This window comes from Neovison vison, chromosome 1 (genome assembly GCF_020171115.1).
Source record: "Neovison vison isolate M4711 chromosome 1, ASM_NN_V1, whole genome shotgun sequence".
NCBI classification, from domain to species: Eukaryota; Metazoa; Chordata; class Mammalia; order Carnivora; family Mustelidae; genus Neogale; species Neogale vison.
In genome coordinates, this window is record NC_058091.1 from 298,855,987 (window position 1) to 298,874,569 (window position 18,583).

Below are 18,583 nucleotides of genomic sequence, written 5' to 3' on the forward strand. Positions count from 1 at the left end.
AAGACTGAGCATCCTCATGGAAGTCAGGGGTAGTGGTTTCTTTGTGTAGCTGGTTGAGTGAGGTTCAGTAAGGTGAAGTAAATTCCATACTTTTGTTTATATTGAAATGTATTGGGATGCGTGGGTGGCTCAGTAGGTTAAATGTCTGTTTTCAGGATACCAGGTTCCTGGGATGGAGTCTCGAGTCGAGTCGAGCTCTCTGCTCAGCAGGGAGTCTGCTTCTCCTACTCCCTCTGCCCCTGCCTCTGCTTTCTTTTTCTCTCAAATAAATGAACAAAATCTTTAAAAAGTATTATTTTTACATAAAATCCTAGTTGATACATCTTGACCCATAAAATCAATACCATTTAAAGTAGACAAAAGCAATTTTCTAGAAAATGCATGTTTTTTTAAAGATTTAAAAATTTTTTTTTTTATTTATTTGACAGACAAAGATCATAAGTAGGCAGAGAGGCAGGCAGAGAGAGAGAGAGAGAGAGAGAGAGGGGAGGAGGAAGCAGGCTCCCCACTGAGCAGAGAGCTGGATGCAGGGTTCAATCCCAGGATCCTGGGATCATGCATGACCTGAGCCAAAGGCAGAGGCTTTAACCCACTGAACCACCCAGGTACCCCTAGACAACACATTTTTAAGTACATCTCATCAGTTAGCTTTTGCTATACTGTGTTATGCATACAAACTGTCCCAACATTTCAGTGGCTTACATGTTAAGGGGCATTTTTGCCTTTAAAGCAGTTTTAAGTCTGTTCTGTGTCTACAAACAAGAAACCAGACTGAATGAACAGGTTCTATATGGATCATGTGATGTGATTCTTACAAGGAGGGAGGAAAATGAAGGACAAAAACGTGATGGTCATTAGAGTTCCTACTGTATGCATCACACATAATTTCCACTTGCATCCCATTGGCCAAAAAGCATCACATGACCAAGCTTGGTATTAATGGTATGGCAAGATAGATTCCTCCATGGGAAGCACTGCTTAACATATAGCAGTGGGCAGAGATGTAAAGTCTTCTGACATCTGAGGAAAGAACAATTTGGAACCGTTGTTTATAAATTTAAAAAAAAAGTACACTTTCATGAATTTCTATGAAAGCCAAATGAAAATGGCTCCATGATAAGATAACATGTATGAAATATTTTATAGTGGATGTTTGTTCTTCAAACCTAAAGAAACTATTAAGGTATTCATAAGAAACCAAAGGTCTTACAATTGACTTCATGGGGAAGCTTATTTTGAAAGCTTCTAGGTTTCTTTTAGTTCTTGAGGTCAAAAATTGAATGACCTGAGAGATATAGATTCCTTGTAGGGCTCTGGAACACTTGCTATATGGATTTTATAAACATCAAAGATGTTAGAGAAGTTCATTTTTCCTCTTTTCTATTAGATCAAAAACATAGAACTCCTATGATTTTTGTTCCATCAAAATCCTACTGAAAAAAACATAAGTTTGGCTTCTTTGCACAGAAAGCTATCCTTTGGATAGATAAGGAGAAAATCTGAACTATGAGAACTCAGACGTCTTTATAAAAAATAATATCAAAGATAGTGACACTGGTTGCTTTTTGGGAGAGCAATGTGAATATTAGAATTCAAAGCTGGAGGGGAATTCCTTTTCCTATATACGATTTTGTGCCTTTTCAGTAATGCCCTATACCCTGTATTACCTGTTCAAAATACACAAACAAAACCAAGTTAATACTTACATTGAATTACATACTTCCAGAAACTCTTTTTTTTTATATCGCCCATCTTTCTATCCATTTTATCCTTTTGTTTGGATAGCAGAGAAAGGGTATTTAGTTTGTAATCAGTTGTATTTCTTATTAAAATTCCACCAAAAATGTATTTTTATTTTTAGTTTCTGTTATTTTCTCTTTCCCTATGTCTCTTTTGCTATTTTTTTTCCAGAATTGTTCTGTCCCACAAGTATTTTCAAATAGCTAATAAGTGATTAGTACAATCTATCCTAAAATTCAAGAGATTGGAAATGGTTTTCAAGAAGGCACTTCTGAGTGAATGTAAATAGTGTGGGGAAATGAAAGAAAAAGGTACATTCTAAAAAAGGTGATTTATTGCCAAGGTGCAAATGTAAACAGAACGTGATCAGACTTGAGAAGAACATAGCTGTTATTTCATAATACACAAATAGATTATTTGTTTTGATGCCATTCTACACATCTAAAATAACTAGTGTACCAAATGCACACTCTCATTCTTTACCTTCCCTCTAACTTTGTAAATACAGTTTTTCCCCTTCCATATAATTCTAAGTAGCTATAAAAATTCAAGTAATAATTTCCTTTTCAAATATGTGCATTAGTATGTGATTAAATAAAAATGATAATGATTAATTTTTTTCCCCCAATTTATTTATTTTCAGAAAAACATTATTCATTATTTTTTCACCACACCCAGTGCTCCATGCAAGCTGTGCCCTCTATAATACCCACCACCTGGTACCCCAACCTCCCACCCCCCCCCCCGCCACTTCAAACCCCTCAGACTGTTTTTCAGAGTCCAGAGTCTCTCATGATAATGATTAATTTTCAGGCTGAATATAATTAAGTTGATATTTGAAACTTACAAAACGGAACAATGTAGTATGTAGTTATCACTGTTTTTGGTCATGTATTTAAAGCCTGCCAATGGGAATTTTTCTTCAAGCCAATTTTGCTTATGCATGAAATCTTATGATTGCTTAGTTATTATGATGAGATTATTGTTGATTTTTACTTATATAGGAGCTGGAGATGTTCTAAAATAAAAGTGCTATCTTTTGCTCTTCATATATTATAACTATGCAGTCAATATTAAAATCATCAATCAAGTTACCAACCATAGAGATAATATCAAAAATGATAATTTCTCAAAATAAATATGTAAGGTACTGAACATGTGCTTTAAAAATACCTATAATATCCTAACATATTTATCTAAAATAAGAATATCATGTTTGCATTTGCTTCATATCAAATCATAGTGGCTTAATTATTATAGCAGCTTAATGCAGCAACCATTGATCTAGGTCATAATTTCTGTAGGTCTGAAATTTGCTCCATGGTGAGTTAGGGGGTTCTTGGTTCTTCTAGTCTGGGCCAGACTCTGTTGATTGTGGTCAGGGCTGCTCATAAGTTTATGGTTTACTGGTCAATCAGTTGCATATGATTTAGCTGAGATGTCATATGTTTTCCTCATATGATCTCTATTCACCAGAAAAATATGTATTTTTCCCCCCATGTGGAAGAGTTGGCAGAGGCCTCAAGAACAAAAATGAGGGCGCCTGGGTGGCTCAGTGGTTAAAGCCGCTGCCTTCGGCTCAGGTCATGATCTCAGGGTCCTGGGATCGAGTCCCACATCGGGCTCTCTGCTCAGCAGAGAGCCTGCTTCTCTCTCTCTCTCTCTCTCTCTCTCCCTGCCTCTCCATCTACTTGTGATCTCTGTCAAATAAATAAATAAAATCTTTAAAAAAAAAAAAAGAACAAAAATGAACAAACTCCAATGTGCAAGTATTTTTCAAGCAATTACCTAGTCATATTTGCTACTGACTTTGGACCTATCTTGTTCCATGTTCAAGACAAGAATCAGAGTAGATGGAGACTACTGAAGGAATGGATACAGAAAGATGTGAGCAAAATGGAAATCAAGACTACCCCAGTCCTCCAATAGTTGTAAAATTCATACAATTACCAAACATTGTAGCTGTCTCCTTTCCTCTTTACTTCCTTTCTTTCCTTCCTCATTCCCTACTTATTTTCTTCCTTTAATTTTATGTTCTGGCTTCAGATAGCTTTCTTTGGCTTCTTTACTTAACCCTAGCATTTGATTTCACGTGTAAATTTTTTAAGGATTTATTTATTTATTTGAGGGAGAGTGTGTGTGCCTGAGTTGGGGTGGGGGGCAAGGCAGAGGGAGAAAGAGGAAGAATCTCAAGTAGACTCCCTGGGAGCACAGGGCCTGTCTCCAGACTCCATCCTATGACCCTGAGATCATGACCCGAGCAGAAATCAAGAGTGAGACACTTAGCCTACTGAGCCCTCCGAGCGCCCCTCCCATGTAACTTTTTATTTCCCTTATATTGAGAATACTAAGATTTCAGCCGATGAAACTTATTTTTTATTTCTCTCCTCAGTTGATTTTCATGTATAGCATTCAATCTCTTCTCCGTGCCACTGAATGACTTATTCTGAACAAGTTCTTTACACATGACATGGGTGCAAGCATGACTTTTCCCAAATCAGCGTGTGAGAAATAAATCCTGTAACTATCTCCCACTGGGAACCATTAAGCGGCTATAACAGTAGTTCAGAGTCAGCTTTCTCGCCCGTAATATTAAAGATCGCCCTCCATTCCCTGAGGAGTATCTTAAGTTGGGTACTATCTCTCACTTGGCAACCGTAAGCAGCAGCTCTTAGCAAAGAGATTTTAAAAGGCGCTCTCCAGTAGACCCTAGCCTCCTGTCACCACGCGGCCTCAAGCTCTTATCGCAAACTGTGTCAACGCATAATTAACCTACTGAATGGTAAGTGCAGGAAGGAAACACAGTGAAATATAGGAAAAACTCAGACATTTTAACAAAAGTATGCAGCATTTCTAAACACTGAAGTAGGAAAAAAAAAAAAAAAAGCAAGAGAAACCTCAAACTAGATTTATCCAAAAGGGATATTAAAAAGATCATGCCTTGGGGTGTCTGGCTGGCTCAGTCAGTAGAGCGTGTGAGTCTTGAGTCTTGATCTCAGTGTCTCACATGGGTTCAAACCCCGTGTGTGGCATAGAATTTACTTAAAAAACAAAACAAAACATGACTTTTTCTCAGAAAATAATTTTTCTGGTTTCAACATCAATTAATGCCAAATAACGAAGCACTAAATTTCAATTATTCTGGTGTTTATATAAATCCCAGGTTCCGTGCCATTAGAGGAACTGTGCAAATGGGAGAAATAATACTGCTGATTCATTAGTTTTCTTCATTTGTTCCTGTAAGATATACTTTGTATTTATGGGGGGGAAACAATGCTAAGATATTCATAGCGTGTACAATTTCTCATCTTTTACTTCAGTTGATTTTCCACAAAAGTGCCAAGCCAATTCAATGAGAAAAGGATAGTTTTTTTCAACAAATGGTGTTTAGGAGACTAGAGTAGCTCACATGAAAAGATTAACTTAGCCCTTACTTCATACGACATTTTTCTTAATAATTTTTTAATTTTTTAATTTCAAAATGGGTCATACTCCAAAGTGTAATATCTAGAACAATAAAACTATTAGAAGAAACTGTAGGAAAAATCTTTGCTACCTCTAGTTAGGTGAAAAGTTCTGAGATAATAGTATCAATAGCAGAATCCATATTTAAAAAAAGATAAATTGGAATTTTTCAAAATTAAAAAGAAAACAAATTTTGCACTTCAAAAGACATCATTAACATTAAAATACTGAGATAAAATATTTGCAAATTATATTTCTTTTAATTTTCTGAATATGTGGAGAAAGCTTACAATTATAAGAAGACAATTCCAAATAAGAATGAGGCAAAAATTGAAATTTACATTTTACCAAATACATATATATATATATATATATATATATATGTATGTATGTTTAGTAGTTACATGAAAGGAAACTCATGCTCAACATTATTAATCATTAGAGAAATGTAAATTGAAACCACAATAAGATACCACTAGATACCACTTCTTCCCACTAGAATAGTTACATTAACAATGACAGATGACATGAACAGTTGACAAGTATATATGGGAAACTGGAGACCTCTAACACTGTTGGCATTAATGTAAACTGGTAGAATCACTGAAAAACTGTGTGACAGTTTCTTTAAAAAATAATAAGTGTAACATGAAAAATTGCTTCAATTTATAGAACTATTTCTAAGGAAATGAAAACATATGTCCACATAAAGACTTGTAATTGACTCAGCAGCATTATTTATATAGCGAAAAAGTGGAAAAAATCCAATGTTTATCAACTGGTGAATGGATAAACAGAATATGAAACATGGAAAAAATAAAATACTATTTATCAACATGAGTGGAGGGGCGCCTGGGTGGCTCAGTGGGTTAAAGCTTCTGCCTTCGGCTCAGGTCATGATCCCAGGGTCCTGGGATCGAACCCCATATCGGGCTCTCTGCTCAGTGGGGAGCCTGCTTCCTTTCCTCTCTCTCTGCCTGCCTCTCTGCCTACTTGTGATCTCTGTCTGTAAATAAATAAATAAAATCTTTAAATAAAAACAAAACATGAGTGGAATGGGTTAATGATACTGCAACAATGATGTAGCTCAAAAATATTATGCTAATTACAAGAAAGCAGCTCAGAAGACCATATATTATAGAAGTCCACTTATACTAAATGTACAGAAAAGGCAAATCTATGGAGATAACTACATGATTCCTTGGGACTGGGTTGGGATTAAAGACTGACTGACTGCAAATTGGTTCCAGGAATCATATTGGGTGATTTGAATATTTTATTAAAGATTTTATTTTTAAATAATCTCTACACCCAATGTAGGGTTTGAATTTACAACCCCAGGATCAAGAGTTGCATGCTCTAATGACTGAGCCAGCCAGGTGCCCCTGATTTAAATAATTTAAAATTGGATTCTGGTGATGGTTCCATAACGGTACAAATTTATCACAACTCATTGAATTGTACATTTAAAGTGAATGAACTTTATGGTTTGTAAATTGTAATTCAATGAAGGTGCTAGAAATAAAGGACATAGGGAATTGTGAGGATTTTTTTCAAAATGGAGCTGTCAAGGAAACGAGAACTGGCATAGGCACATATGTTATTGATCTGATATTAATAGGAAAATAAATCTTTTCTCCTCTAAAACCAGCCATGGTTCATACCATGTATAATAGCAATAAGAAGAATAACTTTTTTTTTTCCTTTCATAATGTCATTTGGCATGAGTATTTTAACCTTCCTTATCAATCTACCACTCTGTAAGCATAAAAATGTTCAGCTTCTTACGTATTAATTAGGCACTTCTAGTATCAGGAAGCTTCTTGTATTTTCAGGCAGATAACTGTATCTTTCAACTATACCTGATATTAAAGGTTGACTTTGCACTGTAACTTCTGCCCTAGTTAACTGTTTGCAGACCCGGTTGGATGCTTATTCAACTAAAGACACAGAAGTTAACTGTGCTTATTGTCTTAAGGAAGCTTTCCCCAAGCTCTCATTATCATTTTGGAACTTTCTAAGCAAGCAGTATTCCTTTTATCTTTTTGAGTATTTTAAATATTCAATATTTCAAATATTTTTAAAATATTTTGTCTTTTTGAATATTTCTGTTCATTATACTTTGGGTTACTTTTGTTTCCTTTGGGCAGTCATATTTTACTTTAATTATATAATATTTATAGTGTAACAAAACTCTTGTTAGTACTCATGCATAAAGCTATTTGGACAGGTTTTTATCACCCAGGACTTCTAGATCTTAGTTAAGCAACAATTAAGGAATTTTGTATCCTAAGGGCACCTGGATAGCTCAGTGGGTTAATTTTCTGCCTTCGAGGTGAGGTCAAGATCTCAGGATTCTGGGATCTAGCCCTGCATTGGGCTCCCTGCTCAGTGGAGAGCCTACTTCTCCCTCTCCCTCTGCCTCTCCTTCTGCTTGTGCTCTCTCTCTCTTTCAAATGGATAAATAAAGTCTAAAAAAAAAAAAAATTGGTATCTGAATTTTTTTTTGTAATGTAATTATATTCAGTATCTCTTTAAACTTTGCTCTAATCATCTTTTTATTGTAAGTGGAATGAAATTTGTTTGGCTGTTTATCAGAAATTATGCTTATCTTTGGGTTCCCTTAATAATTATGCTAAGTTTTTTTTTTTTTTTTAAGATTTTATTTATTTATTTGACAGATAGAGATCACAAGTAGGCAGAGAGGCAGGCAGAGAGAGAGAGAGAAGAGGAAGCAGGCTCCCTGCGGAGCAGACAGCCCCATGTGGGACTCGATCCCAGAACCCTGGGATCGTGACCTGAGCCAAAGGCAGAGGCTTTAGCCCACTGAGCCACCCAGGCGCCCCGATAATTATGCTAAGTTTAAAAGGATTATTCATCATGTAGAGGCCCCAGATATCTCAAAGGAGTGCAGGTTTTGTATATTTTCTTGTTCTACTATAAATCTAGTATATCTACTCTAGAAGATAATAGAATGACGGATCTATATTTGTATTATATTGGTTTACTTTCATGTCTTTATTTTGTTGTTGTTTTATGATGAGGCAAAATTATGCATCTCTCCCTACTTCAATATTTTATTATTTTCAAGAGGGGTCTTGGGACTGTGGCTTAGCCCTCCTGACACAAGGCTGAGTGGATAATATTACTAAATAAGGAAAATGACCTTCACTTGCCCATTGCCTTCATATTCTTTTTATTTATAAACTTAACCTTACCCAAAATCTGTTGATTTGGGGTCACAACCTCAGGAGTTTCTCAGGTAAAATTTGAAACTGACCCCATAAACAGCGAGCAAGGAGAGGCCTAAGAATGAGGCTGGCCACTCCAGGTCGCTAGCTGGCAGGTTTTAAAAGCAAAGGAACTTACAGTATAGGCTATGAGAGTTGATCTGGGCACCGTCTGGCTCACCAGAATCTTAAAAGTTTATATAAGGCCTTATCTGGATTTAGTCACATACATACTCGATGGTGGCAATAATACCCGGATCTCTCAAGGTCATGTTGGCTCTCTCAAGGTCATGTTCTCGAAAACAGATGAACTTCATTCTTGAAAAATTGTGGGAACTGTGGGCATAAGGCACATTCCAAAGACAGAGGAGGTGAGGATTGCAGGTCTGGCTCCTAATAGAACCAGAAGTCTCCCTTCTCTCTGACCTCCTCCGACAGCTCTTTGTGGCTTTCCACAGACTGGTGTCACTTTGTAGTTGTTTAATTGTATCATTCAGGGTCAGCCTGAATCCAAGGAGCAAATTAGTAACATACATAGCTGAAGACCAAATTGATGTAGGTTTCCTGGTATGTTTGACCTCATACACAGATGCTCAGAAAGAAATCTGGAAATAAGAGAGAGGTTTAGAAATAGCACAACCTCTTTTCATTTATTTTTGCCTTTTTTTCTTTTCTCTTGACTTGTGTGTGGTTTTGAAAAATACGATTTCTTTTTTTCTGATTGTTCTATTTCAATGGCAGACATTTGACCATAAAACCTAATGTCACAACAAACGCTAAAATATGTTCTTTTTTTTTTTTTTTAAGATTTTATTTATTTATTTGTCAGAGAGAGAGGGAGAGAGAGCGAGCACAGGCAGACAGAGAGGCAGGCAGAGGCAGAGGGAGAAGCAGGCTCCCTGCCGAGCAAGGAGCCCGATGTGGGACTCGATCCCAGGATGCTGGGATCATGACCTGAGCCGAAGGCAGCTGCTTAACCAACTGAGCCACCCAGGCGTCCCAAAATATGTTCTTTTATTTAGATATTTTTTAAAAGAGGGTAGTGGTAAAGACAAATAATAATGTAGCCAACCCAATTAAAAAAAAATAAATGGATGATAAATATATATATATATATATACAAAAGAAGAGATTAAAACTATGAAAAATGAAAGACATTGATATAAAATACATTTTAGAATTATACATTAAATATGATTATATTAGTACACCCGGTTTTGAGTATTTATACTTCTAGAAGACCCGATATCAGAGATATATCGTAAAAGCCACTAATTAGGAAATAAGTAGATTTTGTTTTGAAATAAGTAGGTTTTTTTTTAATAATGTAATATCTATAAGGGAGCAATTCTCATTAAACGAAGCAGTTTTTCAGAACCAAGGATGTATTCATTCAAGAAAAATTAGTTGTATATACATTTTATAGAAAAAACATAAAACATATTTTAACTTTTAAAATCTCAAATGTTTATTGGGCTCCAAAATTTGAATATTTTAAATTTATGATAGATGTAACTTATAGGCAACCAGAAATAAAGTTTTTAAATACAGACAATTCTCAGATTTGGGGATTTATAATGTACTCCTAAGCTATTAACTTGTGCTTGAATTTTTAGAGTGCATACTCTCTGATAACAGTGAAATTCAATGCATATTTATGCTTATTTTATGGTTTGTTTGCAATTAATTTATTATTAATGTTACTATTTTTACCATGAAGTTGACACCCAGGTATATAATTATATCACAGAGTACCAAAATAATTTTTTTCCAAAATACTTTTGTCACTTTAATTTTCTTTATAAACATGAATATTAAATTGGACTCTTCTTCCAAATAGATTAAAAAATAAACAATTTTTTCTTAATATTTCATTTTTAAGTAATCTCTACATCCAACATTGGGCTCAAACTCATGGCTCCGAGATCAAGTCACATTTTCTACTGAGACAGCCAGGTGACCCCAAAATAAACAACTCTCAATTTTGTAGTTGCTCTAACATATGTTGTTGTAATATACTTACGAATTTTCCATAACACAAGTCCTAGACCCAGACCAGGCTAGGTTTACAGAAGCTTCAAGCCTGAATATATAAATCTTATTACTTATCCAAATTGTATTCATCTTTTAGTATCTCATTTAAAACAACCTATATTTTGTGGTCTTTCTAAACAACTTCAGGACATGTTACTATTACTTACAATTCTTGGGTTTCTCCCTTTCACATATTGAGTAATAACCATGGCTCTTCCTAAAAGTGTTTCCCATAATGGGGAGTAGAAGTTTGTAGGAAGGTGAGAGTTGGGATTCTACTGAATCCCACAGACTAAGGAGCAGCCTACAGGCTAAGGAGAAGTTATTGAAAGTACATAGATAGGGGCACCTGGGTGGCTCAGTAAGTTAAAGCCTCTGCCTTCAGAGGCTCAGGTCATGATCCCAGGGTCCTGGGATCCAGCCCCACATCTCTGCTCAGCGGGGAGCCTGCTTCCTCCTCTCTCTCTCTCTCTGCCTGCCTCTCTGCCTTCTTGTGATCTCTGTATGTCAAATAAATAAATAAAATCTTAAAAAAAAAGAAGAAAAAGTATATAGATAATTCAATTAGGCAGGTGTAATTTTGAGAAAAAAAAAAAAGAATGGCATTAGAGCGAGAATCACGAGTGTGCACCGTGGTCCTGAATCCTGATACTGATTGTCAATGTGACCTTGAGCAAAAGGTATTTCTTCTCCAAGCCTCAGTTATGTCATCTATAAAATGGCAATAAAAATACCTTCTGACATTATCGCTGTGACATTTCAATGAGATAATGGTTAATGCCAAACACACACATGGTCTTTAAAAATCAGTTCCTTCCATATAGGGTTGAGTCTTATGTGCCCTTCTAATCAAGACAGTGAGAACATTACTGGAGTGGGTATGATCTCTATCTGTTTGCAACTCTGCTGAATCTGAAATTCACTGTTGTGACAAAGCTTTCTGCCGCTTTTCCTTTTCAAATGTTACATTTATTTCTATTCCCAATGAAGATGCATTTATAATCTTGGGACAAAACAGTATTCCATTGTAAGAATACTTAGTTAATACGTAGTGCATGATAAAATAGGTAGTTGCTATAAATTCCTGAGGGCAGGAGACTTTTTCTTTTGTCTCCAGAGATTATAGTGTTTATTATTTTGCATTTACCATTCACCCCAACATAAAATGCTGCACATTGCAGAATTCAACAATTATTTTTGTTCAATAGATGATTAAGAAATCAGTCGGTTCATGAGTTAAAAATATTATTTCTTAATAATCAAGATTTTTCCCACCACTTATATCAAGAACTATAGAACTGCTATATTCAGATTCCGTATTCAAAAGGCAGTGAAGAAATATTAAAGGCAAGCTTTAGAGATCAGTGATTATTAAAATGATCTCTGGAGTTCAGACACCATAACTCAAATCCTGACTCCATTGATTACTATGTTTATGATCACTGTATGTTATATAAATTCTCTATGACTTTGTTTTCTCATTTCTAAATTGAAGAAAATAATATTGTCACCTCACACTATGAAAATACACGAGAAATATTTAGCCCCACATCTGCCATCTCGTAAGAGTTCGGTAACTATTAACCCATTTGTTAGTACTAATAGTTGTTGTAGTATTCATTATTGCTATTGGATAAGTAGCTGAATCTCTTACTTCATACTCTGCGGTAGTAGTTTCTGTCCAAGTTATTTCAAACGATCAGCTTACCCTAGTTTATCTGGGTATTCTGCCTTAAAATCGGAATCCCAAAATATTTGACATCATAGTTCTGTAAATTTGTCTTCTTCTACCCCTTGTTACTGACGTAACTGTTATCCTAGGACAGCAGAAGACAAGTTACATTTTCTTAGACCGTCTGATTTCGGTTGCAGCTGAGAAGACAGATTCACGTGGAGGTGATCCACTTTCTTGTTCAGGGCGCATCCCCTCTGGTGACCAGGCTTGTCTTTGCTTATAGCCCTCCATCTTCTTTTACGCTGAAAAGCACGGAAGGAGTCACTGTGCGTACATGTGTGTATATCTCAAAAGAGAGGTAGTCTAGAGAGACAGGAGTTCTGGCCTTTTGATTGGACGATTCCTGGAGGTATTCTGTTTACATGTCCAGAAATCCCAGTAGAATCAAGCCATGTTCCTCACAGTGTCCACTTTGATCAGGCCCTATATTTACACTGGTTCTGGTGATCAACAGGTGCATAAATTATGTATACATGGGCCTTTGATTGATCCTCTGCTTAAGGAAAATGCAAGTAAGAATGAATAATGTCCAAGATTTAAAACACGAACACTCTGATTTGTTTTCTTCTCTCTGCTCTCTACAACTATGGTCTAATAAAAACCTCTTAGCTATTCCACTATGATTCCTTATATTCTTTTTCTCTGCTTAAAATCATTTCAGTTTGACAATAAGTACTACATAAGGAATGAAAAAAGAAAGATAAAAGAAATATGATCTTTACCCTAGACGTGCAAAACCACTTGGTAGGCAACTTCATCTTTTTGTTGTTTTAGGGTCAGGGAAGAATGAGGTAGAGTGTATTATTCTTCAAAATAATTATTTTATTTATTTATGCTTCTTTTCCTCTAGGAAGAGTATGCATCTTTGTTACACTGACATCACACTTAGTAACATGTCTGTAATGTTCTTTGGTTGAAGAAATATAAGCAACAGTTATTTTTGTTTGAATGAGAATATCCTGGGTTCTCTCTCCTTTCCCTCTTCTCTGAGATTGGAAATGTCCCATCAGCCTGTTGGGTTCTAGATTAAAGAAGCTATGAGGCAAAGTTGACCAATTATTGTTGACCAATAACAGACATATCAAAGAGATAGAGATACTCGTTAAGAAACAAATACAAATGTCTGTGAAGGAAGGATAAAAGCCTGAACCAAAACGATTACAGTTGTGGATAAATATAAAATGACGATGATGATTTATAGTTGTATTTAAGAAATCAAGCTGACAGAACTTGCTAATTCCTTGAATATAGGTATAAGGATGACAATGCTCGAGTCTCTGGCCCGTATTAGATCACATTTCAATTTGTCACATCGTTGTGATGAATTTTCCTATGTCTTTCCGTTTCTTTCTTGCCAATAGAGTAATCTTCCAGTTGCACAGTTTTGATTACGTTATTCCTTTCCTAAACAGTCTCCAAGACTCCCCATTGCTAAAGAATTAAGTTCTATTTCCTTAGCCTTAATTGTCTGCCATGATTCTTTTTAATATTTATCTCCTGCTTTTCTGGCAATTCTTTCCTTTAAAAAACTCAACTAGTTTTACTGTTCTTTCCACAAAAGTGATTTTTGAGTTTCTAGTTAAATGCCTTGTTCCAGTCATTGTTTTCACGTCAGCACTAGCTTATCTCTAGTTACTTTAAATTTTACTTCCTTATTTTAGTCAGGACAGACTATGTGGTAACATAGGAGCTTAAATATCTCAATGGCTTACAAATAAAAGCTTTATTAACCTCTTGACTGCATGTTCATCCCAGGGTAGCTGAGACTCCAATGTTCTCTTATTTAATAGCCCGGGGTTATGGAAAAGCTTCTGTATGAAAAGGGTACAAACTTACATTTGTTCCTCAGTATTCTGCTTGAACACAATAATGTTCTTCTAGCCATATTCTGAAGCAAGTCACACAACCAAGTCTAGAAAGGAGAAGTACATCCTTCCTCTGAGGTGAAACAGCAAAAATCTACTTGAAAACATAGGAATATAAGTTACCAGATCATCCCTTTAAATTTATTCCAAATCCCATTGATTTCATTAATCTGATCTCGTCCATGCATCTTCAAATGTTACTTCTTTTTCAACTCTTGCCACCAATTACTGATTATATAGCTTGTCTTATCATGCCCTCAGCAGGGGTCAACAGAGTTTTCTTAGAGGGACACAGCAAAGTTTCAGCTTCACGTCATAGGTCCCTGTGGCAAGTATTCAGCTCTACCGTCGTGGTGCAAAAGTAATCATAGAAAATATGGGGAAAACGGGTGAAACTGTTCTCCAATAACAGTTTATTTTCAAAAGCAGGTGCTAGTCTGTCACAGTAGTTTGAAGTTGCCTTCCTTAGAGCAATGACTCTCAAACTTTGGGTGTGCCTAGGGATCATCTATCTGAAGGGATGTTAAAACACAGATTTTTGGATGCCACTTTTGGTGTTTCCAATTCAATAGGACTAGTGAAGGGTTTGAGAATTTGCCTTTTCAATAAGTTCCCACATAAAGCTCTTGCTAATGGTCTGGAAATCACATAATGTGACTACAGAACAAAGACAACGTTCTCTATTTCGGTGACTTATTATTTGTGATCCACAAATGAATTCAGATAATGAATACATGTGATTATAGAATTAAGAAATAAAAACTGTTTATAATTATCATTTTGTTAGCACAGTCCTTTCTTCACAAAAGCCAGGGGACCACAGTTAACCAGAGAATGTCCTGAATAAAATTTTACTGGCTACATGAGTGAGTTACAATAAAGTTAGCTTTCACCTTTTTATAACAACACAGCATACAGTGCTGTAAATATTACACTTTTCCATGGGTCCTTCACATGATGGACAGGTAACAAAATTGTTTTGTTTGTATAGTCTCCCCAAGCTATTTCAACTTGTCATGACACACAAAGCTTGGCTACACCAAATTCATCAACCCATTTGTATTACTTCAGTGGAACAAAACGATTTCAGAAAGACACATTAATTTTATTCTTATTCAACAGTGACATTGAAAAGACATTCTTATTTGTGCAGTTGTTTGAGCTACCCAGCCCGCTTGTAGTTATACATATTTTTAAAACTGCGGAGATTCTGTGCTCTTGAGATTTTTATATACTTAGATCAAATGATTATCCCCAATATTGCTGCATTCTTGACATATGAATGATAAAGTGACTTAGATTCTTGGAGCGAAAATAAATGATTTCCAGGAACTTGTGTAAGCAAATTTCAGTAACTCAGTACTTCAATAGTGAAATTGTTGGAGGAGGTCAATCAGAGGGTGTGACCTTGGGTTGACACGCAAGCCAGACCCAGGCAATCAGAGGCTCCTTACGGCCTCCCCTGTGGTTGGAATGTGCATTAGGTGCACTGTTCCTATATGAGGAGCCACTTCAAGGACTTGAGAGAGTCATGTGCTACTGACAGCATCTGCACTACTGCACTACATACATGACTGAACCCCACCAAGAGCTCCACGTAAGATTTTAAGATTCTAGAGGAACAGGTACCAAGATCTACTAGTCTTGTGGCGACCTAAGGCAAGCCTGGTATGTAAGTTCCCTTGCTTATTAAAATGCCACCTATCAATCTGGAGCAGCCCAACTCTTTCTTTGGTCTCTCCTTGCCCTCAGTGTGTACGGCCAGAAACGAATTTCACCCACAGGAACTCCTGAGGTTGTGAATCAACAGAAATTAACAAAGATCACCATGCTTTGGACAAAGCATGCATGTGGTTTTAGAATTTGGAAAGAGGTAATAGTACTGTTTCCATTATAAGATTTTTAAAATCATTGGAATATTCTCTACAGTTGCAAGCAATCACTAATAGAGTCCTTAAGAGAAATTATTGTTAATTACAAAAATCTTACAAATATATAAACAGGCAAAATGAAAGAAACTAGCCTACCCTATAGCCTGAACACATTTTAGTTCCTTATAAATCTGGACCATGTTCCGTGGGCAGGGAAACAGGTAAATGGATTCGTGGAAATTTCTTGGCTAAGGCCACCCACCAACTAGTGGCTGATTCTCGTTCAGACAGCGTTTAGAGAAAGACACAACAACATCCAGTTGAAATGGACTTTATTTTCCCGTTCTACAGGATACAAGAAACAAGCTGCTGAGTGGCGTGAGAACCGGGACCCAAGCTTTTGCCTCCCCGTTCTCTGCTTTTTCAAGTCCTCAAGCCTTGAAATAGCCAAGCTGCAGGTGCAAAGCAACCCAGGTGCTCTCGGTTTCCCGGTGCCCACGCTTCCCGCTCTACGCAGCTCCTTTAACGAGTGTCCTGAGAGCTATGGAGCCTTCGCGTTCATTCACAGCATTGGACGATGAACGCTAGGGGGGAAAAAGAACAAACAAGATACACTTCAAATACAGGATTCAATTACTTTTCACAACTCGGCGACGTGTCAAAGGCACGCTGTGTTTTGTTTTGAGGGCGGGGAGCTGACTGGGAGGGAATCCTGGGCCCCCATTGGCTGGCCGCTCGCCGCTGCGGTTGCGCTCCAGCCGCTCCGCGAGCATCATTGATCTGAAGGGTAAACGTGGAGGAGCCACAGAGAGGGGTCCAGGCGTTTCTGAGCAGAGACGCAGACCTCTTCCAGGAAGAAAGTGCTGTCGGCTGGCTGCCCGGCTTGGAGAATCTTCTGTGAACGAAAGGGGACAAAATGCAAGGCAGTTTGTTGCTACAGTGATTTAGAAGGAAAAAAGAGAGACAGAGAAAAGGAGAGAGGGAGAGAGACAAGGGTCTCACCTTCGGTTCAAGGCTAGGTTGATGCATCCCGCCGCTGCTGTTTCTGCTTCTGCTCCTGCAGCTGCCGGTTCTGCCATCAGGTAATGCTCCCCCCTCCACCACCACCTTTTTCTTCCTTCCCCTTTAATTGGGATTGCACCGTGTGTGATCGCTTCGGGATATACGCACAGAAATTCATACATGATTAATAAAGTGTTGCCTAGCGTAGTCAGAAGCTGAACGAGGCTGCACACAGATCTGGCATCTGAATTAGGAACTGGTGCGTGGTTTTGCTTTGGGAAACTTCAGTAAGTTCCAAACAAGTCTCTAGTCTTCAGATCCAAAGGTTACATTGAAAGGGGGAGTGAAAGGAATGTTTTAACCACTTACGTGCCTTACTTAGCATGGCTGAATTGTCAAACGAAAATAATTAGGTATGGTAGGTGTTCAACTGGCTATTTTAGAAATGGCTTTATTGATCTATTTTTATGACAAAATAATGCTTTATTTTCAAAAATCCTCTGTAAATACCCATCTCCACTGCTTTTTGTTAAAATACAGGAACATCCCTACATCCTTCTCCACTGGTATTTATTAAGGTGTGTGTATTTAAAAACTTCATTATTCACTAAAGAAAACTATAGAGCAATTTAAATGCTTTAATAGCTAGTCTCTCCTGTACAGCTGAGTTTCCTACCTCAAAAGTAATTTGAGACAAGTGGAAGAAATGCAGACTACCAGATCTACTGTGGGTTATATAATATGTATTTTTAAAATATCTTAAAGGTATTAATCACTTGGTGGTATGTTGAAAAAGTGAGACATATGTGTAATATAGGACATACCAGCGAATCTTTTTTTCAGAGACCTTTGGTATTTTATAAATATTTTCTCCCCTTTAAACATCATTCTTTCTACATGGAAATCACAGTGGCTTCAGAACCTCTGTGGTTCGGAGTGCTTGATGTCTCATACACATATTTCTCTGTACTCTCTGGAGTGAGAACTGACATACTTTTGGGTGATTCTGTGACCATTTCATGATTCCAGTTTCTCATCAGGTATTTTGAAACTCATTCACAGACTGCTCAGCTGGAAAATTGCCTTACAGAGTGGGGGGGGGGATTAAAACGAGAAGGTTCTGAAAATGTGTTTACAGCTTTCAATTACCCCGATACAGGACCAAAACATGAAAATCCAACCATGCCAAGCAGGTTATCAGTTAGTTTGGTCTTTTCAGCATTCTTGATTGGCTTTCAGGTTTATAAAATGCAGATGCACAGCTATCCAGAAATATTGAACCTCCTTATTCAGTGGCATCATTTACTCATTAAGTTATCCTAAGCAATTTGAAAATCACTTTAATTTATAGGTCTTCACTATTGTTTCTAGGAAAAAATGAACTGAATAGGTTTTTCTTATAAAGATTTGCATGATTCCAGCAGAAGGTCTCTTCCGAATTGAAAGGCATATGGTTACTCTTCCCAAGCCGTGAGCAGTTGATTGACAAATTGTTTCAGAATGCTCAAGAGCTCAGCCACACACAAAATAGAAGGTTCCAGTTAACTAATTTAACTAACCTGTACTTTACCTGGTTCAGTGATGAGATCTAGGGACAGTTCCTCTACCGGCTATAGAAACGACTGTAGCAAAATCAGGTTT

At 36.9% G+C, this 18,583-nt stretch overlaps 1 protein-coding gene across 2 annotated transcripts in view; it reads left to right on the top strand.

Annotated features, from left to right (window-relative positions):
- The first annotated feature begins 16,677 nt into the window (after positions 1-16,677).
- CDH12 (cadherin 12) overlaps positions 16,678-18,583 on the top strand; it is a 998,981-nt gene continuing 997,075 nt past the window's right edge. For both annotated transcript variants that reach the window (XM_044233503.1, XM_044233529.1), the window contains exon 1: positions 16,678-17,022. The gene's annotated coding sequence lies outside the window, so the exon portion shown is untranslated. The remainder of the gene's footprint in view (positions 17,023-18,583) is intronic.